The following is a 27,347-nucleotide window of genomic DNA, read 5'->3' as shown; positions in this document are numbered from 1 at the left end:
AATTGGCTTATTCCCAACTAAACAACTTAGCAAATTACCGAAGCTTCTATTCACAACCTCTATTTATCCATGTTTCTATGGATGGAATGTAGAACTAAAATTCAACTCAGTACCCATCTTCTTCCACAAAGTCTTCCAAAATAGCCAACACACTTAATATCTCTGTCAGAAATAATGCTTCTTAGTAATCCATGCAATCTCACAATCTCTTTAAAAAAAAGTTTAGCAACATGCTCAGCATTTGATGTCTTCATACATGGTATGAAATGAGCTATGTTAGAAAATCTATCCACTACAATAAATATGGAATCATATCCCTTCACTATCTTAGGTAATCCAAGAACAAAATCCATACTGATGTCACTCCAAGGTTTCTCAAGAACAATAATAGGTGTATACAAACCAATATTTTGACTCACTCCTTTTTCAACTTGCAAAACTTGAAAACTCTTTACAAATTTTTGAACATCCTTATACATTTTTGGCCAATAATAATTTTCTTTCAACAAACTCAATGTTATATCAATTCCAAAATGTCCAGCTAATCCACCACTATGCTTCTTCTTAATCAAATTCAACCTCATAGAACTTTTAGGAAAATACAATTGAATATCTATGAGCAACATACCTTCTTGAATGAAATACTCATAATAATTATGTGATCTATTAGATTTGGTGCTTTGCACTCTCTCCATGCCTTAAAAAATCAAGATAAACATCATACAACTCTTTTATTTCATCAAAACCAAGAACTTCATCCTTGATTTTAGTCAACAAAGAACATCTTCAACTCAATGCATCAACTCTATTAATAACTCCACTCTTGTGCTTAACAACAAATGTGAAACTCTACAAATACTCAACCCACTTCATATGTCTCTAATTCAATTTATGTTGACTTTCCAAGTACTGTAAAGCTTTATGATTAGTATATAGCCAAATTTCTTAGGAATCAAATAATGTCTCCACTTTTTCAATGTTTGGATAATAGCATAAAATTCTTGATCATACATAGAATACTTCCTTTTAGCATCATTCAAATTTTCTCTAAAGAAAGCAATAGGTTTATCTTCTTAACTTAATACAACTCTTATTGCATTACCACTTGCATCACATTCAACTTGAAATACCTTATTGAAATTAGGAAAGGTCAATATAGGTAATTTAACAGCCTTTTGTTTCAAAGTCTCAAAACTCTTATCAGCTCCATGTGTCCACTTAAATTCCTTTTCATCTCCCCTCATTGTCTTAGTCATAGCATTACAAATAGAACTAAAATTTCTTATGAACTTTCTGTAGAAACTAGAAAAACCATGAAATGATCTTACCTCAACCATATTCTTAGGTGTAGGCCACTCCAAAATTGCTTCAACCTTCTCAGGATCCATCCTAAAATCATAAGCTGAAATCACAAATCCCAAATACACATTCTCCTCTTGCATAAAAGAATACTTTTTTATATTAATCAGCAACTTTTCCTCTTTCAACCTCTGCAATACTTATCTAATATGCCCAAGATGTTCTTCCTTAGTCTTAGTAAATATCACAATGTCATCCAAATAAACAATAAAAAACTTACCCAATGAATCTTTTTAGAACTTCATTTTTCAACCTCATGAAAGTACTAGGTGCATTGGTCAAACCAAAAGGCATAATGAACCATTCATACGAACCATCTTTTGTCTTGAAAGCATCTTCCATTTATCACCTACTCTAATTCTGATATGATGATAGCCACTCTTCAAATCAATCTTGGTAAAATACTTTGCTCCACTCAAAGAATCCATTATGTCATCCATTCTTGGCATAGGAAACCTATATTTTACTATTATTTTTTAAATAGCTTTACAATCAATACACATTTTCCATTCTCCGTTCTATTTAGAAGCTAATATAGTAGGTATAGCACATGGACTCAAACTTTCTCTGATCAAACCTTTCTGTAGCAACTCATGCACTTGTCTCTTAAGTTCTTCATTCTCTATAGGTGTCAATCTATATGGTGCTTTATTTGAAAAAATAGCTCCAGGAATCAGACCCATACAATGACTTATACTTTTTATTGGAGGTAAACTATCAGGTATATCCTCAGTAACAATATCTTTATACTCATTCAATAGTTTTGTAATTTCTTTTGGTACTCGGCTACCACTATCTATTATCACTCTATCATTACCAACTTCTATTGCTCAGTCATTACTACCAAAACTTGGTCCTCTAGGAACTATAGCAAAACAATCCTTTTCAAATTGGTTGCCATTAACTATGCAAACTTTTATTATAGTACAACCAACCTCATTTGGACTCTCAATTAAAGGAAATAATATTTATTTCTTCCCATTTACCCAAAGAGTATATTGATTAAATCTTCCATCATGCACAATATATCTATCATATTGCCAAGGTCTACCTAACAAAATATGACAACAATCCATGGGCATAATATCACACAAAACTTCATTAAAGTAATGTCTAATTTTGAACTTCACAATACATTGCTTACTTACCAATATCTTATGCTCATATTTGATCCATGAAACATGATAAGGTTTGGGATGTTTCAGCCTTTGCAACTACAACTTTGTAACCAACTCTTTTGATGCCAAATTTGTTGAACTTCCACTATCAATATTCACCTTGCAACATTTTCCAGCCATCTTACATTTGGTCTTGAAAATACTTCTTCTAAGGATCTATTCCTCATCACTTCCCTTATTACATAAGTTTCTTCTCATTGTCATATTTCCTCTAGCCTCCGGTCCAGTTGGTGAACTCTCAATGTCTCCTTGAATCACAAAATTTCTATTATTTTGCCCACTTTCAGATGATCTACATTCAAAAGATCTATGTCCTTCTTTTACCACATCTGAATCAATTACAATAGAAACCACCTGTAGGATAAGAATTACCTCTTCCTTAGTAAGATCCAATACCTCCTCACTATGAACTACCACCATTCCACTTGATCTTGTCTTTGTCATCATTCTTCCATTCAGATTTTCCTTTATCATGCACATAAGTGTTAGATCTGCCACCTTTTTCATAGGATCTACCTTTGCCTCTTTTGAATCTACCACCTCTACCTATTTGTCTTTGTTCATGCTTATTTGCCAAGATCTCCTTAGCTTTCAAGGCATATTGATATTCTTCTTCCACAATTTCCAACTTCACAAAAATTATTTCATCTTGAATTCCAAATCTCAATCAATTTATGTACCTTACAATTTTCTCAACATCATCATCCAAATGCCCAGATTTGATGTCCAATCTATAAATTCCTTAGTATAATCTTTCATAGTCATGTTCTTTTGTCTCAAATTTTGCATCTTTCTCAAAAAGCTAACTTGGTAATAAACAAGAAGGAATTTGTTCTTTACCTTGTTCACCATCTTTAGCCAATATCTAATCTTCTCCTTTTCTCACCTTTGTCTATCAGTTTGAAAATGCTCCCAACATGGTGAAGCATGACCTTTCAACCTAGTAACTACAATCTTCAACTTCTTATTATTAGGAGTGCTTTCATACTCAAAGAACTTCTCCATATCTGTAATCCAATCTAACATAGCATTGGTATCCAATTTTCCATCATAAGAAACAACTTCTACAATAGGCTTTGAATGTGTCCTAGATAATACTCTCAATAATCTTTTCTCATCTTGATCTTCTTCAAGTTCTAGATTATGGTTTGGTGCTACTAATTCATCATCACTTAAATCATCAAGATGTACTCCTCTCCTTTGGGCTGTCCCCACACCATCTAATCTAGCTACAATTTGTCTCAATCCAATATAGAATTATTAACATTTCCTCTACCACGAACCATCTTTACAAATTAGGTTCCTACAAGATCGTAACCCTCTACAAGTTATAGGTCAAATTTGTAAATATGTAACCCCATAACCAAATCTAAAATAGGGTTCTACATGATCCAATGACCACAAGGATGAACCTTAAGCTCTAATACCACCTAACATAGGTTACATTAGGAGTTACTAAGGTCAATTGGCACACTCACCTACACAAACCACCAAGTGAGAGTTAACACAATAGAAGTGTACACAAAAGAGAACAACACCATAGAGAGAGAGAATAATATTATTTATTGATTCATAAAAATATCATCACACATGCCCAGCTATAAGGCCTTTTGGGTTATGACTAGATAGAAAATACATTCAAATCGAAGATCCAACTTCAAGTTTAGATTTCCTTCCTCCTTCTATCATCCTCTATCCAAAATTACCTCCTCAATTATTATGATTAAGACTCCATCAAATACCCCTACTTATACTAATCTAAGCTACAAGTTGGTCCAAAATTCTAAAAGCTAAAATCAAATACTTGAAGAGCCACAAGTTGGCCTGCAACAACAATTAAATGTCCAGAAATTGATATGCAAGAAATATTGTGATATATCCTAGCTTTGATTGAATTTAAAATTGCACTTCAAACTAAGGGTAGAAATTTAGGTCCTCTGCAAGCCCTTAAAGGTGTAAAGGATGATTTACCAAGGATAAGTGCACATCCATCCTGAAAATCAAGCATAGAAAATTGTCACGCAAAACTGCTAGAAATTTATACTCTAAGAGAATTGCCATATCTCCCAACTTATAAGGAATTAGGACTTTCTCCTTTGACAGAAGGGAGTACTCTAGGTCCTCTTCAATTCTTGAAATTTTAAGCCTCTATCTCATTTCAAAAATGAGTTACATAGCAAGAAATTGGCACCCAAAAACTAGAGAAACATAGTTCCAACAACAAGGTAAAAACTAAAAACATGCAAGATAGCAGTGCAACCTAGGTTGATCCTACATCAAAAAGTATCTTATGGTTGCCAAGTGAAATTCTAGTAGATGTTGAGCTAATGAATTTTTTTAGTTGAGGCCAAACTCGTAATGGTTACTGAATGAAATGAAAGACATGTGGATGTCGAGTGAGCCAAAAATCAATTGATGCCAAGCTTACAACTATGTAAGCACTTCAAATTAATTGTAGTGTTTTAAGGACTGTTTGATAGATTTCTATTGATTTAATATCATTTGAGATTCAGAGAGAAGAAGAAGAGCTAAAGGAAATTTGTAGAACTTCATGTTAATTTTTGGAGGATATTTGAATAGATATTCAATACCATTTCATCAAGACTTCTAAGGTATTTATCATGTGCTGAGTTACACAATTTCAAATTTCGCACACCCTAGATTTATTTGATGATGTCTAGTTCTTCAAAAGAGAAAGGTGTAGAGGGAAAATAAGTTTTAAATATTTAGTTAATCATTAATGAGATTAAAAAACCTATTTTCAAGGCTATTCTAGACATAGCATATAAATAAGATCCCTGTGGTGCATTGTCTATGACACCACCATGAGTCTTAATGATACAAGATGTTAGGAATTGTTAGACCTAAAGAATTGGTGGCATAGGTAACATGGAAATTAGAGAAGAGTAGGGAAGATTATGTGAAAATGGAGCATTAAAGGTAGAATACAATATTGTTGAGAAGAAAGGGTTAACTCGTGCCTTAGATTTTTTAAATGTCTTCAAAATTGAGTGGATAAGGATTGTCTTAAGAAGAATTCATGATAGCTTAGTATGGTTAGATAATTGGCTGGTCAAGATCACAAAGAAAATTATTCATATGGTAATATGATGTCCAACCCTAGATTGACCAAAGACTATGAGAAGTGAGTCAAAAGAAGTTATTGAAAAGAACATAGGGTCTATATGGAACAAAAGGGAAATGACAATTAATACAATCACAGATCCCCTGATAGATTTTGTAATGAGGGTAATAACACATAATTTTTATCAATCAATCAGATTAAATAGTGTGCCTTGCATTGATGGGCTATAAAATTGTGAAGAAAGATCATACTTATGATCTTTTCAAGTTGTAGTTGTAGTAATTGATTGAAAACCTAGGAGAAATAAGGAAAACAAAGAGTTCTCAATGCAAATTTGGATCTATTTTGGTATATATATTTTTCTGTGTAGAACACATTTCCTACATTTGGCAAGGTTGCATAGAAGATAGATAGATCAAATGCAATATAGATAGGAGAATTTATTTAATAATTAGGCAATAACTTTGAGTCAGTAATGACTAATTATTTTAAAGATTTCAAACAATTTATGAAAAAGAGATTAAGAATATCAGTCTCACTAGTGGAGAAACATCATGATGATGTTTTCTTCCTAGTTGACACTGATCATACATATGTACAAGCAACAATTTCTAGAGTGAGATGACTAAGGCCATTAGGATATGAGATAAATGTTGATGAGGAATCTATAGTAATCACAAGATTACTTGCAAAAGAAGTGGACAAAGAAGACAAAACATTTGGTAACTATGAATTGGCCAAATCTAAAATCACTATAGAGTTAAAGACTACCTCTATAATAAGAAAGAAGAATAAATTGGTGAAGAAATTAAAAGAAAAATTTGGTGAAGGAGATGAGGAAGAGGAAGAGGAAGAAGAAGAAACATAGGCTCAAGCACCACTAGCTCTAACACAAGGTCAAGGAGAGAATCAACAAGAAGAGAAGATAGAAATTGCAAAAGGTGCCAAGGGTGAAGAAGCCAAGGAAGCACCTACTCCTACTAACAATAAGAAAAGGAAGGCAAAGACATCTATAGTGACAAAACCAAAGAAGGTCGCGAAACCAAGTCAACTCAAACCAATGACACCTACCACAAGGGCTAGCACAAGAGTCACTGCATAGAAGGCTAGAGATGTAGCCAAGCCTAAAGAGCATGCAGGTGGACCATAGAAAAGGACAAGAAGAAATTATGTTGCTTAGGTTGAATCTAATAAGGAGAAGACTAAATCTAATGACAAAAACCAATTCCAAGTGGTGATTCATAGTCCCTCCTCAGACCTAGATAATTTATGTGAGAACATTAGAATCAATGTTGATTTTTCAGGTTTCTCTCACATTGAACTTGATAACCTTAGAAAGATTGAGAAGAATCAAGTAGAGGAGGCAATATATGCCATGATAGCTACATTCAAGAAAACCCCTCTAGAAATTGCCAACTCAATACCTAAAAATCTATATGATAGAGTTGAGAAGAAATGACATTATTGTTTAGATATATTAAAGAAAATTAGGGAGACAACTCTCACTCAAGTTATGCCAGAACTTAGCAAGGCACAAATGTCTAAATCCATAAATAAATATTTTGTGATATTTGTAGCGAAGAATAGGGCATTTAGCATATTACAAAACAACATAGAGGATGCTGTAAAGAAGACCACATAAATGTGGAAACTCACCTATGGGCTAGCCATAACCAAAGAAGGTGAAAAAGAACCTATTGAGGTAGAGGATGATGAAGAGGATAACAATGAAGAAGGCATAGTTGAGGGAGGAATTGATATGAATATTGATAATCAAGCAAAAAATGAGGAAGAAAAACACCTAAATCAGAGTGTACAAGATACACAAGTCTTGAGTGCCAGTCCACCATAGGTAATAAGTGTAAATACTAAAACTATTATAGTAAAGGATGTTTCTGATCCTACTTCTCAAAATATCAATCCCCTAATAGAGGAAGATTTGAAAGAGATCATTGACCAATCCACACTATAGGCAAAATTATTTGATAACCCTATATTGGTAGTGTTGATGAAATTTATAAGTAAGAGTCCATGACTGTAGGGGAGGAAGTGAAAACAAAAGAAGCAACTACATTCACTCCTCAAGTCACAAGTGTATAACCTTCACCACATTTAGTTGTATATCAAAGGAAGGAGAAAATAGGATGCACTATTAGTATGCCCATGGAAAGCACTCTAGTCTTGCAAAATGTTCAGGACCTTGAAAAAGTCAAGGGTGAGATAGTTGGAGAAAATAAGATGGAAACACCAGTTAATGATGGGACACCAAGTCAAATAGGTCAGGTAGATGTTCCTACACCCCCAACATAGGTTCAAGGTGTAATTATAATCAAAGAGGAAGAAAAGGACAAGCCTAAAGGGACAAAAGTAACACCAAAGCTAAAGGAGCTAAAAGTGATACAAGAATTGGTAACATTACCAGAATCTAGAACAACTCTTCAAAGGCTAAGTACAAATGCCACACCATTGCAATTCTCAATGTCAAGTCCTAGCTCATCAAAGGTAGAAGAGGTAATAAATTATGGAGATGCTAGCCTAGATGAAGAAATTTTTTTCCCTAAGTTTGAATATGCAACAATAACAATTGAGTAGATAGGTATACTTTAAGAGGCCCGAACAAGAAAGAAACATCAAGAAATTCTCAAAAGGGAGCATAGGTAGAAGTAAGCTTTGATTTAGATCATAGATATCTTCTTAGATGCATTCAATCTAACTAATCCAAATGAAATAAAGAAAATTATTGAAAAACTAACCAACATAGGAAAAAGTAAGTAATATAGACCTAGATACTAATGTCAAATTATTAGAATAGCCTAAGAAGAAATTTCAAACTAAAGTGAATGAGAAGATATCTAGTGAGATTGCACTAACACAAGTTGCATTCGCAAGTAAGATAGATAGCGTGAAGAAGGTACTAGAGAACATTTTCTCTCTGTACACCAAACTCAATAATCCTACACTCTTCACACATGAGACAAGTAATCACATCCTGAGTTTGGAAAGTCAAATGCAGTCATCTGGAGCTAAATTGCCTATGACTGTAGATCAAAGTAAGAAACACTTTAGGAACTTGTTGCAAACCCAAAGTAAATTAGCAACATAACATGTAGATGAAGCCAACATAAGGGCTAAGCTAATCAACATCTAGTCAACATTGAATCCTCACATAGAGATTCTACACAAGGAGCTAGGCCATGTAGAAACACTTATGAAGAAAGAGCCTACTCTTTCTACATTAGATGGCTTAGAACACCTTGCTATTGAGATGGTAATACAAATCAAGTCTTTGGAGGTAGCATGGATAATTTGGATGCAACTCTTAAGATTATTCTTGAGGTCCATAAATCTTTTTTGGAAAAATACACTATTAATGTATAACCCATTGATATCAGTGTCAAAAAAGGGGAGTAAGAGCTATGGGGGAGCAAGTATGGGGGAGCAAGAATAGGAGAATAAGAGTAAAGGGGGAGTAAGAATATAAAGAAGAAAATAGAGGAAGAGTATTAGTTGAGGAAAATATACTCAGTAGGAGAAAGATTGATACAAAATACAGAAGATAGAGTAGACCAAACAACTCAAGGGGAGTTATAATATTTTGAGGTATAAGTCATGTTGCAAAATTTTGATATTTTGAAATTTTGTGAAGCCAAACAAGAGTTTATGTTATGCTTGTAAGATTGAGAGTATTAATGTATGAAAAAGTGTTTTTGATGCTCATGTCAAAGGGGGAGATTATTAATCTCAGATTGGTTTTTACTAGTGAGTATCTATACACTTAAGTCATTTACTTAGTTAATGCCAAACATGTAACACGTGCTGAGCATGACATATAATTTAGTGCATGCCGTGTAAAAAATGAGTACTAAGCCACTTAAGTGCTAAGAAAATAATATGTGCCAAGTGATTTAGGAGCTGAGTAAGCACTACATGCTAAGTCATTTAGATGTTGAGTGATAGCATTGAAGTTAGTATGTGCTGACCACCAGGGACTTCAGATGATGAGTAACATAGTTGTTTGTATTGGCACAAACTACTATGTAAACCATTTTTGAGCCAACTTAAAGATTGAATTATGATATTTTGGTGATAAGGATGAATCTTAAGTTGGAATCCCTATGTATTACATGCACCCAATCATGTAAAGGGAATCCCTTTCCTATTTTAATTCCAACAAGAGTTAATAGGGACTTCTCCAAAAAAAGTAAACTCCTAAGGAAGCTAAATAACACATATATTGCACTTATTCCCAAAGTTCTTGAGCGTAGAATTCTTCCTAATTTTAGGTCCATTAGTGTTTACAAAACAACTTATAAAGTTTTTTCCAATGTACTAGTTAACAAAATTAGGTTGTATCTAGATAATATCATTGGGAATCCTCAAAAGAGATTTGTCATAGGATGATAAATTCTTAATGCCAATATAGCTACTCATGAAGTGATCCACTGAATGAAAAATAACATAAATTTGGGTATACTTATGAAATTAGATATTTCAAACGCATGTGAGAAAGTTAAATGGTCTTTTCTCTACAAGGTCCTATATAGAATTGGATTCAATAATAAAGACATTAGAATGACTAGGATGGTGGTGGAATATGTGAACTTCTCAATCCTTGTTAATGGAATACCATGGAGATTCCTTAAATTTGGGCATAGATTGAGTTAGAGTAATCCCTTGTCCCCCTACCTATTCATAATGGTGGCAAATGTGTTTGGGAGATATTTCACTCATCTTGTTAGTTTGAGCTTAATTAAAGGGGTTAGATAAGTCACCTCCCTAGCTCTAGAGTTATCCAATAATTTTTAGATGACACCTTCCTCTTTGGTTTCTCCTCTATGTTGGAAGCTAGGAATCAAAGCTAGAAATGTGTTGGATGCTTGTTCTTCCACTTTTTGCTAACAAATTAATTATTATAAGACTAAAATGTATTTTTTTAATACTAACCCTAATTTATAATGAAGAATTACTATTGTGATTGGGTGTCAATTGATGGTATACTAGATACTTACCTGGGTCTCCTCTATACAATGAAGGAATCCTCTACCCAATTCTAGAACACTATCCTTGAGAGGATGTAGAACAATTTAGTTGGATGGAAGGGGAAAGTTCTAAGTAGTGTGGGTAAATTCCAACTATTGTCTGCATATTTTCAAGGAGTCCCTATTTACTTCCTCTCCTTATTCAAAATATATTGTGGTAAGGTAGAAAAGCTTGAGAGAATTCAGAGAAATTTCCTTTGTACTAGTTTTGAGGAAATAATAGTATTAGCTTGGTTAATGGGGACATGGTGTGCAAGCCTAATAACAAGGGAGGTCTAGAAATTAGAAGAATTATTGATCTAAATAGAGCTCTCATCACCAAAATGATATGGTGTCTTTCTATGAATTCTATTGGTTGGGGAGATATTATGAAAGTGAAATATCTTAATAAAACACCTTTTGTCTATTTCTTAAGTGACAATCACTAGCCCTCAAGCTCTAAAGTATGGAACAATTTGATCAATTTTTCTTTTTCCTAAGGTAGGGTCTTAGGTGGATGGTGGAAAGGAAATAGAATATGATTCTAGGAGGATGATTGGCTTGGTAGGGAAGCCATTAATGATGAGAAAATTATGTGACCTCATGAATAGATTGAGATTATATTTTGACAAGATGGTTAGTAACTACTTTACCCTAGAGAGGAAGTGGAAAAATCTCTTGGATGGAGTTCTTATACTTGGCTACCTAGAAAAACTTAGTGTTGAACTATAGAATTCATTGAAGGATACTAGAATTATGCAATTCCCTAAGGAGGAAAAATTTGTGTGGTAAAAATACTTCTAGGAAACTCACAATCAAATTGGCACATCTACTCTTTTTCAAAAAGTATACCAATCCCTAGTGGTGGAAGAATGCTTGGAATTAATAGTTGCTCCCTAAAATAAACTTCTGTTGGTGGGACACTCTACATGGTAAGATACTAACTATTGATAAATTTAGAAAAATATGGTTCTATATTCTGAATAGATGCTACCTTTTTAAGTTGAGAAAAGGGATATTAACCACATTTTTCTCTCTTGCTCATTCGCTAGGGAAGTGTGGGTGTTTTTCCTCCATAATTTTTTTCTCTCATGGGTTTTTATGGATGATTTGCAAGAATTTATCCTAATCGAAAGTACCCCTTTATCCACTCCCTTATTAGATTACTTTTGGAAATTACTCTACCACATATTTATTGGGGAGTTTAGAAAGATAGAAACAATCAAGTCTTTAGGGAGGAAGAACACAAGGATGATGCTATTTTTGCCATTTTTGTTAATCTAATGATAGATAATATAGTTGTTAGTAAGTGGAAAGTTCCCCCTAATGCACTGCTATAGGTGACTATAAAATTTCTTTATCCTAGAACCTCATAGATATCTTCAAGGTTCTCAACAACTCTAAAATTATAGCTAGACTAAATACTAAATGGCTACCCCATTTCTAGCCTCTATTGAACCTCAAATTTGATGGTGTTGCAAGATATGGGTATGTTACTGGTGGAGGATTCATTAAGGATTCTAATGATAATATGCTCTTCTCCTATGTAGGGAATTTTGGATTCACATCTAATAATGTAATGGAAGCCTTAGTTTTGTAGTGGGGTCTAATTTTTTCTATTAATATACAATAGAAAAAATTATGTGAAGAGGGTTACTCTAATATACTTATGGAAATGGTTAGAGGAAATATGGAATTGTGGTGGTCAATTTTCAACATCCTTAGTGACATATGGATGCTTGATGTACTACAAGGCTTGCTTAATTTCTTAGTCCTTTCCTAGGACTCCAAAAGCCAATTCTAGAACCTTGATTGTGATTCTTGTCTCACCAAACCTTGGAAAAACTCAAGGTTATCTTCTTTCACCTTGTCACACCAATGGAAAACAAAGGAAACTCAACTATTGTTGCTAACATGCACAATTCATTCTGTGGACTTGCTCACTAGCTTCCCAGTTCACTAGGTACCAATGAGTCTTAGGCATGGCATGAGGGTTTTGAAGCTTCCAATAGAATCATTAGAAACATTCCAACATGTTAGAATTATCAAATAAAATTTTCACAAAGTTTAGTCCAACTTTATGACCAATCTTGAATTTTTTTGCTATAGATGCTTTACAAGAATGCTAAAACAAGAACTTTGCATGTGAAGGAATTACACATAAGGAATTTTTTTTTATAAAAGTGTAAACTTGCTTCAAATGAAATGTTAAAAATTATTCCAATATATCATAATAGATCTTGGGACCAAACGCATCCAAACATCAAAATGCTGCTGCTACAAACTAAGAAAAGAGGGTTTTCAAACTTGAAATTGAGTGCTGCTCGCAAAAATCACACAAAAATCCTAAAAAAAATTAGGGATATGAATACCATTTTCAAAACCATAGATGATTCCATAAATTTTAGGCCTCCACCATATACGAAACACTCAAAACACAAAAAAGGCTAAAAACCAAAGCTAGAAGCGGGTTTTGAACCTAGTTTTGCAAAATCTTGAATAACTTTCTTTCTAGAGCACACGATCACCTCCAATTGCACCAAGAGTAATATAGGAAAATTATCTACCACTTTTCATAATTAGTTTCATGTTTTCAATCACCCAACATGTGATATGTTTCTGGTTACAACCATATTTCCACTAGCTAAGACAATTTTCTTGCCTAGGGTATCACCACAAAAATGGTCGTCTTCACTTCCTTGAGCCTTTCTTTTGGAAAAATAATATACAGTGAATAACCTCCAATATTCCATGTTTTCAAGCCATTTATATATGTGGGAATAGGAGGAAAACTCCAAGAAACCAAAATGCTGCAATGTTTTTACAAGAAACTAGTCTAAAACAAGAAATTTATGTATAGAACTTAGAAACAAAAAAAAACTTGATTGAAGGCTTAAAAAACAAGAAGAAAAATTAAAATAAATACTCCAAGAAAAATATCCAAGTTCTCAATCCAAAACAACACCAAAAACTTCCATTTACATAGTGGTTGCTATGCATTTCAATGCCCAAACCATACACAGTATGACCAAAACACTTCCAACCCTTGAAATTGATCAAGAATGGACTTATATAAATGTTTCTAACCTATTTTGGTCATGATAAAACTCCTAACTAACTCTTTTCTCTCACTTTAAAATTTGCAAGAAAAAGTTACAAAAGTTACAAAATTGCAAGTTTGCAACTTTTGCAATTTTGAGCAATTTTTGCTATAACTTAAAATTCTTAATAAATGAGTTCACCAAACTTGGTAAGGGGTCCTATTAGGTTTATTTAGACATTAAAATATGGTTTTTGACCCTTTTTCAACTTTCTACCACTTTGGTCAACCTAACCCTTGTTGAGCAACTTTTAGGCATAACAACAACTTAGGAGCAAAAACCCACTTAGCAACTAATGTAACCTTACCTAAGGACCTGATAGGTCTTATCAAACCACTAGTTATGTGGCTAGAATTAGTAAAAGCCAAAATGAAAAGAAAGAAGAACTAGGTACAAACTAGCCTACCTAGGTGTTCCTGCACCATACTCCCCCCTCTGAGAGAGTCAAGCATTTTCAGTTTGAAGAAGGTCCAATGGAATGTTTAGCTTCTTGAACTCAGCTTCAGCCACCCAAGTAGCCTCTAAATTAGGTTTACCCTTCCACTTGATGAGGTGCTCAAAATACACCTTTTGCCTAGTTGCCTTTTTGGGTCTTGTTTCCAGAACCTTTTCCACTTCCAACTTTGTGACCTATGGTGTAGTAGAAACTTCCACATCTCCATGAACATATAAATGAGTTTGAGATATATGCACCTTAAAAGCTATCAAATATTGAACATTGAAAATTGGAGAGATGCCTAAATCAGTAGGGAGTTCTACCTTGTAAGCATTTTCACCATACTTGGCCAAAAATTTGCATGGTCCTATTCTTTTCATTTGTAGCTTAGTATGCATACCTTTTTGGAGTCTTGCTTTATTCAAATGCACCATAACAAAGTCACCAAAAACAAATTTAAAATTCTTCCTCTTTTCATCCATGGTAGCCTTGTGTTTTTGAGTGTTCTCTTGGATAGTTTGCCTAATTTTTTCTTGAATATCTTTCATAGTTTGAACAAAGTCTCTAGCTTGTCCACTCCTTTGATCCAAGTCTCCAAGAGTCCTCAAATAACACAAACCTCTAGGATTGATGCCATAAACTACCTCAAAAGGGATTTTTCTTGTGGTCCTGTTCTTGCTATCATTATATGCATATTTAGCTTGTGAAATCACCATACCCCAAGATTAAACATACTCCTTTGTAAGACACCTCAAGAGGTTTCCTAAGGTCCTATTAACCACCTTAGTTTGGCCATCAATTTTTGGATGGTAAGCTGAACCAAAAGACATGTTAGTACCAAGTCTTTTCCATACAGTTTGCCAAAAATGACTCATGAACTTCACATCCCTATTTGAAACAATGCTCATGGGAAGTCCATGGATTCTAACTACCTCCTTTAAAAACAAATAAGTAACGTGACTAGCATCATGAGTAGCCTTAAAAGGAATGAAATGTGGCATTTTGTTGAACCTATCTACCACAACAAAAATGCTGTCAATTCCATGCTTGGTTTTGGGCAAACCAACAGCAAAATCCATACCTACACAATCCCATGGTTTATTAGGAATAGGTAGTGGCTAATAAAGACCTGCATTGTTGATTCCTCTTTTTTCTTTCATGCATATGACACATTGCTCCACATACTTAACATCTTTCACAAGTCCAGGCTAAAAATAGAACCTTTGTATAAGTTCTAATTTTTTTCTCATACCAAAATGACCACTTAGGCTGCCATTATGATTCTCTTGAATTATTTTCTCTCTTATAGATTCTTTAGGAAAACAAAACTGATTTCCTTTAAAAAAAAACCATTTTGAAAGTATGATCTAAAAATTTACTATGAAAATTGTTCTGAAAATCTGCAGATACCTTGTATGCTTCACCAAAATATTCAACATATTTGTAGAGGTGTTTGAATGCCTCTATGCCCACACTATGGAGCTGCACTTCTTGGACTATCATAGCCCTTTGAATCAAAACATTTGTCATCTTATTAAGCTACCCTTTCTTGTGCTTGATGGTGAAAGTGAAAGCCTGTAAATACTCCATCCATTTCAAATGTCTATTGCTTAGTTTTTCTTGAGCGTTTATGTAACTAAGGGATTGGTTATAAGTACACACCAAAAAATCCTTTGGTAGAAAATAATGCCTCCACTTCCTAAGACATTGTACTAAGGCATATAACTCCAAGTTACCTTTTTTTGGATTCATTAAGTTTTTCACTATAAAAAGCTATGGGCCTACCCTCTTGACTCAAAACACCACCTATGGCTAAACCACTTGCATCACATTCTAAGGTGAACAATTTCTCAAAGCTAGGTAATTTCAATATAGGTTGGGTAGCTACTTGTTTCTTCAACAAATCAAAGGATTTTTCAACCTCTAGGGTTCAGTTAAACTTGGTTTTGACACCTCTTTTGATAGTATCCAGCAAAGGTGCACAAATTTCACTGAAGTTTCTAATTAACTTCCTATAGAATTGTGACAAACCATGAAAGATTCTTATCTCGGTGGCTGTAGTAGGTGTTTGCCAACTCAAGATAGCAGCAAATTTCTCTTTATCCATCTTCAAAGAGCCTTTGGAAACCATAAATCCAAAATACACTAGCTCTTGCTTGAAGAACTCACACTTCTCAAGGTTAATGGCAAACTTTTTTTCCTGAAGCTTCTTTAGGACTACCTCTAAATGCTTGAAATGGTCCTCTTTTGTCTTACTATAGATGAGAATATCATCTAAGTACACCACCACAAATCTACCCATGAAATCTTTGAGCACTTCATTCATGAGTCTCATGAATGTACTAGGAGCATTGGAAAGACCAAATGGCATTACAAGCCACTCATAAAGACCATAATTTTTCTTAAATTCTATCTTCCATTCATCCCCTTTCTTAATTCTAATTTGGTGATAACCACTCTTCAAATCTAGCTTGGTGAAGATCATGGCACCACCTCGACAATCCATCAAGTCTTCAATCTGGGGTATGGGAAACCTATACCTGATTGTAATTTAGTATATGGCCCTTGAATTAGTAAAAAGCCTCCATTTTCCACCCTTCTTGGCTGCTAACACAACTGGAACAACACATGGGCTTATGCTCTTTTTGATTAGGCCTTGATCCAACAATTCTTGAACTTGTTTTGCAACTTCCAAGTTTTGATTTGGGGTGAGTTTGTAGGCTACTTTATTAGGTAGAGAAGCACTAAGAACATAGTCAATTTGATGGCTAATGACTCTCCTTAGAGGAAAAGTAGATAGTGTATCATCAATCACAATTTCCTTGTACTTATCAAGAAAAGTTTGCACTGCAAAAGACAAAGGTTCTTTGACTGATTTTTCTTCATTTTCAGACTTTAGTATGACAAAAAAAACTTGATTTTCGACTTGTTTAAGTTCCCTTAAGAACTCCTTCTCACCACACAATAGCACTTTAGGAACCTTTTCTTGTGTTTCCTCTTCTTCTAATAAAGACTAAATTTTGAAAGTCTTACCTCCTTTCTTGAATGAAATAGAGTTTTCTCTACCATCATACTTCATCTCTCTATCAAATTGCCATAGTCTACCAAGAAAAAGGTGACATGCATCCATGGGCAATAAATCACACAACAACTTGTCCTTGTAGCCAGCTATGGAGAACTCCACCCAAGCTTGCTCATTCACCAATATGCTTTGTCTTTTTTTTTAACCAAGTGACCCTATAAGGATCTTCATGAGGTATCCTCTTCAAAGATCACATTATCCATGGATCTGGAATCCACCACCACTTTACATACTTTTTAAAAAATCTTGCACTTGATTCTAAACAACACCCTTCTTTGCCTTGGTTAATTAGGAGCTGGTTGTTTGATTAGCAACCTCCTATACACCAAGTTCTCTCCTTTTTCAAGCTCAAGATGATTGATATTGGTCTCCTTGCTACTAGTATGGTCCTCTTCCACATATGCTACTCTCTTGCTTTGGTTGGAAGAACAAGGCTTTTTAGGACACCTATAAGCAGGATGTCCATGCTGACCACAATTGTAGCATTTTGTGCTTGAAAAATAGGATTTTGTTCTCCCTATTCCTCTTCCTCCTTGAGAGATACTAGGATTGCCTCTTCCTCTATTATGACCTCCTCTTTGTGAAGTGTCACTTGGCTGCTCATTAGTTTTATTTTTAGTTTGATTTCTTTTTTCACCGCCTCTACCTTGGTAGCCTCCTCTTTGTCCTCTTTGGTTTCTTCCTTTTCCTCTAAAACTTGAATCACCTTTATTTTTGTGCTTCTCCTCCACCTTTAAAGTAAGTTTATGGCATCTTTGAACTATGGTAGGAGTCCACAAACTAAGCTCTTCTTGAATACTCCATTTTAGGCCACTTAGGTATCTTGTAACTTTGATAGGCTCCTCCTCCTATTTCTTGGATCTCAAACATAATATTTGGAATTATTCTATGTAGGAAGCCACATCCATGTCTTTTTGTTTCAGTCCTTTCCTTCTTTGATGGAGTTGGATTTCAAAATCCTCCAGAAGAAAGTTTTCTTGAATCTTTATTACCATAGCTTTCCAGTTGGCTATGGGTGCTTTATCCTGCATAACTCTCTCACCTTGAACATATTTCCTCTAAGTGAGTGTTGATCGTCTAAGTCTAGAGGTTTCCACCTTCACCTTATGAGCCTCTGTTACCCCTTCACACTCAAAATGGTTCTCCATGCCTTCAATCCAATCCAAGACAACATCTAAGTCCATCTCTCCTATAAATAGAGGTATTCATTCCAAAGCTTTGCCTCCTAGTACTTTGATGGCTTTTATGAAGGGCTCTTCTTGCAATATAGGATTAGGTTTAGGTACAATTTCTTTCTTTTCTACCTTTTTACCCTTTTCGTCTTCTTCTTCATCTCTTTTATTGGCTTCCTCTGTAAATGCATCTAGTTTTTGCTTCACCTCTTCCAATTTTTCTTCAAGAAGTCAATTTCTTTCCCTTTGTTCATTAACCTCTTTGGCTAATTCAAAATTTTTCACCATCATGGATTCACCTATTGATTCTATAGATTTAGGCATCCACTACCTTTTCCCAAATCTTTAACTTGCTTTGATACCACTTTGATGTACTACAAGGCTTATTTAATTTCTTAGTGCTTTCCTAGGACTCCAAAGGTCAATTCTAGAACCTTAATTGTGATTCTTTTCTCACAAAACCTTGGAAAAATCCAAGATTATCTTCTTTCACCTTGTCACACTAATGAAAAACAAAGGAAACTCAACTATTGCTGCTAACTTGCACAATTCATCATGTGGACTTTCTCACTAGCTTCTTAGTTCACTAGGCACCAATGAGTCTTAGGCATGGCATGAGGGTTTTGAAGCTTCCAATGGAATCATTAGAACCATTAAAACATGTTAGAATTATCAAAAAAACTTCTCACAAAGTTTAGTCCAACTTTATGACCAATCTTGAACTTTTCTGCCATAGATGCTTTGCAAGAATGCCAAAACAAGAACTTTGCATGTGAAGGACTTCCACACAAGGAAAACAAGTTTCTAATTGTCTCAACTTGCTTCTAATGACATTTTTTATCACAAAAAAATCCTAAAAAAATTTAGGGATATGAATACCCTTTTCAAAAATAGAGATGATTCCATAACGTTTAGGTTTCCACCATATGCCAAACACCCAAAACACAAAAAGGCTAAAAACCAAAGCTAGAAGGGGGTTTTGAACCTAGTTTTGCAAAATCTTGCATAACTTTCTTTCTAGAGCACACCATCATCTCCAATTGCACCAAGAGTAATATAGGAACATTTTTTACCACTTACCATACTTGGTTTCATGTTTTCAATCACCCAACATGTGATATGTTGCTGGTTACAACCATATTTCCACTAGCCAAGACACTTTTCTTGCCTTCACATGCCTTCAAATGTTAGAATCACCATAAAAATGGTTGCCTTCATTTTATTGAGCCCCACTTTTGAAAAAATAATGTATAGTGAGTAACCTCCCATTTACCACATTTTCAAGCCATTTCTATGGTGGGAATAGTAGGAAAACTCCAAGAAACCAAAATATTGCAATTTTTTTACAAGAAACTAGTCTAAAACAAGAAATATATGTATAGAACATAGACACGCACAAAAAGAAACATGATTTAAGGATTATAAAATAAGAATAAATATTAAAATATATACTTGAAGCAAAATATCCAAGTTCTGAATCCAAAACAACACCAAAAACTTCCATTTACATAGTGGTTGTTATGCATTTCAATGTCCAAACCGTACACTGTATGACCAAAACACTTCCAACCCTCAAAATTGATCAAGAATGAAATTATATAAGTGTTTCCAAACTCTTTTGGTCATTCTCAAATCTCTAATTAAATCTTTTCAGTCATTTTCAACTTTTCAAGAAAAAGTTGCAAAATTGCAAGTTTGCAACTTTTGCAATTTTGAGCAATTTTTGCTATAACTTAAAAATTCTTAATAAATGAGTTCACAAAACTTGGTAAGAGGTCCTATTAGGTTGATTTATAAATTAAAATATGATTTTTGAACCTTGGTCAACTTTTCTACCACTTTTCTCAACCTAACCCCTTTTGAGCAACTTTTAGGCATAATAGCAACTTGGAGCAAAAACCCCCTTAGCAACTAATGTAACCTTACCTAAGAACCTAATAGGTCTTATTAAATGTCTAGTGATGTGGCTAGCATCAATGAAATCCAAAATGATAAGAAAGAAGCACTAGGTACAAACTAGCCTATGTAGGTGCTCCTACACCATAAACTAACTCTTTGCACTCATTTTCAACTTTGCAAGAAAAAGTTGCAAAATTGCAAGTTTGTAACTTTTCCAATTTTGAGCAATTTTTGCTATAACTTAAAATTATTAATAAATGAGTTCACCAAACTTGGTAAGGGGTCCTATTAGGTTGATTTAGACATTCCAATATTTTTTTTGACCCTTTGTCAAGTTTTCTACCAACCTAATCCCTCTTGAGCATCTTTTAGGCATAATAGCAATTTAGGAGCAAAACCCCACTTATCAACTAATGTAGCCTTACCTAAGGACCTAATAGGTCTTATTAAACCACTAGTGATGTGATGCAAGGGACTCCCCTTAATACCATAAAATCATAATAGAAACAAAGAAATGATAGCAAATGCGAAAACAAAATATGAAATTATCATTGCTGCAATGCGGAATTAAAAAATTCTCAATTACAATATGCTAACCCAAATGGATGCCTTCATTAGAGTAATTTGCAAGATAGTGCTGTGAACTATCACCGAGAGCTCCCCTAGACAATGTTCAAGCCTTTCTTAAATAGGCAGTTTTATGTCGCCTGTGAAGGTTCTAAATGTTCAAACTTAATACCTAGGGCCGAAAGACCCTAACAGTACACATAGAGTCAGCCAAATACATCTTTGACAAATTATTTTAGAAATTTTGGTAGCCCAACTTTTGAAGACCATAACTCATGAACCATTGCTCCAATTGGCTATTATAACCACTTTATAGAAATGCCATCTCCTAATCTACATGCTTGAAACTACGCTGACACTCTTTCGTCGAGTTTTTAGACCTCATCTGGGAACTCAAAGGCCTCCAATGGTGAGCCTAAATATTTTTCTTAAAAATTTTCCAGCAAAAATCTGCAATAACTTCTCTAATACTTAAGCTGGAGTAATGATATTTTTATGGTAGGCTTATATCTCTAAAATGAACCTTCCTATAGAAAATGAGAACATTCTAAGCTCGTATGAAAAACTTACTAAAAATAGCAAGTTCCCATAAATAGTAACCACCCTGTCTACTAGTCCTTATTAAAATAGAAAAGGCTGAAAATAAAATATTTTTGGGTGATGCAAGATTGCCCTTACACCCAGGATGCTCTTTCATTAGACATCCAGGGTAATTTGAGAAGTGACCTCGTCACATCTCAGGTGTTTAGAGGAAAATCAAGATGGTTGACCTCCTCCTATGCTAGCCATGATGAATCCTCAATTGGTCTCCCTTTCCATTTGACTAGAGATTCCTCATAAATTTTGTTTCTAGTACTTTTTCTAATATGACTATCTAGTATCTCCTCAATCTCCTTGGTTGCCAAACTAGCTGCTAGAATGATCCACTGTGCTTCTAAAATTTCATCTCCATCACCTCCTTCATAATAATCTATCAAATTTGAAATATTAAATACTGGTGAAATATTCAATTCAGTAGGCATCTCCGCTTCATACACATTTCCAGAATCATGCCTCTTCACTATCTTGCATAGTCCAAACTTCTTCATCTTTAGCTTATTATATGTACTTACTGGAAAATGCTCCTTTCTCAAATGAACTATGACTTTATCTCTAATCTAAAATTCCTTATATCTCCTTTTCATATTTTCCTTAGCCTTATACTATGTATTCATCTTTAAGATGTGCTTCCTCACCTCGTCATGGATGTTCTTCAAATGTTTAGCAAAATCTTTTGCTTCAACACTACTTATCTCTCCCTTGTCCAACTTCCTCAATTCATAAACATTTTGAGAACTACTCCCATATACAATCTGGAATGGTGATTTACCAATACTCCTATTGATAGAATTATTACATGCAAATTCTACCTGTGGTAAAATCATATCCCATCCTTTTGGTTTATCTCCAACCAAGCATCTCAGCAAGTTTCCCAGACTACAATTCACAATTTTTGTCTACCCATCAGTCTGTGAATGGTGTGATGAATTGAAGTTCAAATTTGTCTTCAACTTCTTCCACTATCTATGCTAGAAATAACCAACAAATTTGGTATCTTGATCTAAAACTATAGTCTTTGGAAAACCATGTAATCTCACCACTCTTTGAAAAAAAACTCTACTACATAAACAACATCACTAGTTTTATTGCAAGGAATAAAATGTGCCATCTTTGAAAACTAGTCAACCACCACAAAAATTGAACCATGCCCATGCTATGTTTTTGGTAATCCAAGAATAAAATCCATGCTAACATCCTCCCATAGCTTCTCTAGTATAGGTAATGGTTGATACAACCCTGTATTCTGCTTCACTCCTTTCACCATCTGACATACTCAACAACTTTGTACAAACTTTGTCACATCTTATAGTAACTATGGCTAGTAACCACTCATACAATCCTTCCCTTGTCTTGAAAGTAGTCTTCCACTTATCACCTTCTTTGATATGAATCTAATGGTACCCACTCTTTAGATCTATCTTTGTGAAATACTGAGCTCCACTCAAACAATCCATAATATCATCCATCCTTCGAAAAGAAAATCTATAATTGATGGCAATCTTTTTGATAGCATGAGAATCTGTGCACATCCTCAATTCTTCATTCTTATTTGGTGCTAACACTACTGGTATAGCACATGGACTCAGACTCTCTCGAATCAACACCTTCTGCAACAACTCATGAACTTTCCTGTTCAACTCTTCACTTTTTGCTAGTGTCATTCTATACACTGCCTTTTTTGGAAAACTGGCTCCTAGAACCAAATCCATCTGGTCACTAATCTTCCTCATTGGGGGCAATCCATCAGGTACATTATTTGATACAATATCCAAAAAATCTTCCAACATATCTATAACTTTTTTAGGTACCTCCTCTACTTCTTCTTTACTGTCTTTAGGAATTATAGCAAAACACATATGCTCATGTTTCATACCTGTAAGAAACTCATTTCTATCAAAAAAACATATTCTAGCAGCACTACATACATTTTCTTCTTTATCCTTCAACAACTTCAACTTATGTTTCACTCCATCCTTAGTTAGAGTGTAGGAATTTGCTTGCCCATCATGTACAACATGCCTATCAAACTGCCATAGCCTACCCAACAACATATGAAATATGTCCATAGGTATGATATCATATAGTACCTCATCCTAGTAGCTTCTAATCTTGAACTTCACTGAGCACTGCTCATTGACCATAACCTTGTGGTCATCTTGCACCCAAGAAAAATGGTATGGATGCATGTATTCCTATCTCTTTAGCAACTTGGTGACCATCATTTCTGACACTAGATTTTCAATACTTCCACCATCAATGATCATATCACAACACTTATCTTCACATCTGCAAGTTGTTTGAAACAAACTCCTCCTTTGATAAGGTTCATTTTCACCACTCAATAGGACTCTTCTATTAACCAGGACTTCTCCTCTTTTAGCATCTTTAGAATGTGAGGATCTATCATCTTCATCAACATGTGTAAATATCACCTGACCTTTTGTTCTTTGATCTATCCTTCCTTGGCATTGGGTACATTCAAATGCTCTATGCCCTTCTTCCTCGCAGTGAAAACATTTTCCATAGAAGCCTCATCTTCCAGATCCTTTTCCTCTACCTCTTCCTCTCTGATCTCTATTGGTCTAATCATGGAAATGATTGAAATTGTTTCCCCTTTGGTTTTGGTTTCTACTTCTAGCCTCATCCTTATTCTTCTGATGATCATTACAGCCTCCATAAGATTATCTTCCATATCTTCCACCATGACCTCTTCCACTATTATTATTGTCAAACTTCTTGCTTAGTTTCTCCTAGACTCTTAGGGAAAACTGGTATGCTTCCTCAATACTATTCATTCAAAGCAGACTCAACTCCTCCTGAATGCTAGGCCTTAACTCATTAAGATAATAGGCAAATTTCTCCTTATTGACTTCTACATGGCCAGTTCTAATGAGACCTCAGTAGAACTCCTCGATATACTTTTGAACAAATTTTCTTGCTTGCTTCATTCCTTGTATCTTCTTCAAAAAATCAAGCTTATAATCAATAGGAATGAATTGTCACTTCATTTTAGCTATCATCCAATCCCATCTAGTGATTTTGTCCTTTCACTTTCTATTGCACTCCAACTAAATCTCTTGCCACCAGATCTTTGCATGTTCCTTTAGTTTTTCCTTTGCAAATTTGACCCTATTTGAATCCTCAACATCTTCATACTCAAAGTACTCATATAGTTCATTGATCCAATCGATCAACTCTTTTGGGTTAAGATTTCCTAAAAATGTGGGAACCTCAAACTTAGGTCTTTTTTCAATCTTGGAGATGGCCCTAAAAAGTTTCTCTTCCTCTGGGTTTAGAACTACCTCTACTTCAACATTCTCTTCTACTTCATCCTCATCCGTACTTTCATCTCTTATGGGAAGATTCATTCCTCTACGCATTTGTTCTTCCAATTCTTGCATTTTTCTTTGGAGGGCTCAAAAACCCTTAGGTGTAACACTTGCAACTCTTCCACCACACTCTCTTCATGGAAGCATTTTCTCGCTTCTATTGAAACTCTAGTGCAAACTGCCTCATAATCAGGGATTTGTCTACACGCTCAGCCCAAACCATGATCCTAGTGTGATCTACCACATAGTTGGCAATCTGTCCACATGCTCAAGAACTCTAGCTCTGACACCATTTGATATAGGGGACTCCCCTTAATACCATAAACTCATAACAAAAACAAAGAAACAATAGCAAATGTGAAAACAAAATATGAACTTCTTATTATTGCCATAATGCATAACTATAGAATTCTCAATTACAACATGCTAACCCAAATGGGTGCCTTCATTATAGTAATCTACAAGACAATGTTGCCAACTATCACCCAAAGCTCCCCTAGACAATGTTCGGGCCTTTCTTAAATAGGTAGTTTTATGCCACCCAGGAAGGTTCTAGATGTTCAAACTTAATACCTAGGGCTGATAGATCTTAACAATACACATAGAGTCGGCCAAATACATCTTCGATAAATTATTTTAGAAATTTTGGTAGCCAAACTTTTGAAGGCCATAAGTCATGAGGCATTACTCTGATTGGCTATTATAACCACTTTTCAAAAATATTAGCTCTTAATCTATAGGCTCAAAATTGTACTAGTGCCCTTTTGTTGAGTTTTTAGACCTCATTCGGGCACTCTAAGGCCTCGAATGGTGAGCCCTGAGATTATTCTGTAAAATTTTTCACCAAAAATGGACAATAAATTCTCTGATACTTAAGCTGGAGTAATGAGACTTTTATGGTAGGCTTATATCTCTAAAAATGAACCTTCCTATAGAAAATGAAAAAATTCCAAGCTCGTATGACAAACTTACTAAAAATAACAAGTTTCCATAAATAGTAACCACCCTATCTACTAGTCATTATTAAAATAGAAAAAGCTGAAAATAAAATATTTTTGGATAATGCAAGATTGCCCTTACACCCAGGATGCTCGTACATCATGATGTGGCTAGCATCAATACAAGCCAAAATGACAAGAAAGAAGCACTAGGTACAAACTAGCTTACCTAGGTGCTCCTGCACCGATGATCCTTGTTGGTCTAGAGAGATACACTATGCAACACACTTAAAGAGTAGGAATGTTGTGGTAGATTATTGTTAGGATTTAACCACAGACAAAAATAACAATTATATGCAAATATAAATAACAATTATATGCAAATATAAACAATATTAGAAAATAATAGATCACATAGAAAAGAATATAATACACCAAGATTTAACATGGTTTACCCAATCCCTATGCTACATCCACCAAACAACAAGTCCAATATTATTACAATCCAGTGATGATAACCTAATTACAATCCATAATCCCTTACAACTCAATACTGCTACAAGAACCAATTTTTGCATCACATCTTATGAAAAAAATCCCTAACCCTAATCCCTTTTATACCACTTTAAGGTTAAAATTAGTTACAACATGTTAGCCATAAATTGGAAAATATAAATAATAGCCAATTGGAAAATATTAGCCATTGTCAAATAATAGCCTACCATTGGTGATAACAACCCAATTTTTTTTCATTTTATGAAGTATTTACAGTACTTCCCTAATCAGTCACCACAAACTAACAATCTCCCACTTGGGGATTGATCAAACTCCACATTAGACAATAATCTCTCATTTTGAGACCGATCTTGTAGCAATACTACTACCACATGGGGCTCCCACCAGATCAAACTACCCTGGACATTGCTATTCTTTTATTCATATTCAGTCTAGAAGACCAACTAAAGTTGAAGAGGAATTCAACTTCTCCCTTGTCACTACCTTTATAAACATATCCATTGGATTTTCATCTATATGTATCTTATCCAACTTTAATTGTCCATCAGCTAAAATTGATTGAATGAAATGGTACTGCAACTGAATGTATTTTATCTTTGAATACAGAGATAAATTCTTTGCAAGATGAATGGCACTATGAATATCTATAAACAAATAATTATCCCTATGAGGGTGTCCCAATTCTTTCAAGAAGAACTGAAGCCATATCATCTCCTTGGTGCCTCTATAGTGGCAACATACTCTACATCTATAGTGAATAAAGCATTAACCTTCTATAATTTAGAAACCTAGTTCACCACTGCCCTACCAATAATAAATACATAACCTATAGTACTTTTCTTGGTATCAATATCCCATGCCAAATCTAAGTCAACATAGCCCTGTGAGTCAGTAGTAGAGCCCCTAAAGTGTAAACACTTACTAGATGTTTCTATCAAATAGTTGAGAGTCCATTTGACTGTATTCCAATGCTCAATTCTTGGATGACTCATATACCTGCTAATGACTCCCACTGCATGTGCAATATCTAGCCTTGTACATACCATGGTATACATCAAACTTCCTAC

This window comes from Cupressus sempervirens, chromosome 7 (assembly GCF_028749045.1).
Source record: "Cupressus sempervirens isolate cs-2001-9-10 chromosome 7, ASM2874904v1, whole genome shotgun sequence".
Lineage (NCBI taxonomy): Eukaryota > Viridiplantae > Streptophyta > Pinopsida > Cupressales > Cupressaceae > Cupressus > Cupressus sempervirens.
The sequence above is the reverse complement of the archived record's forward strand: the minus strand, read 5'-3'. Positions refer to the sequence as shown.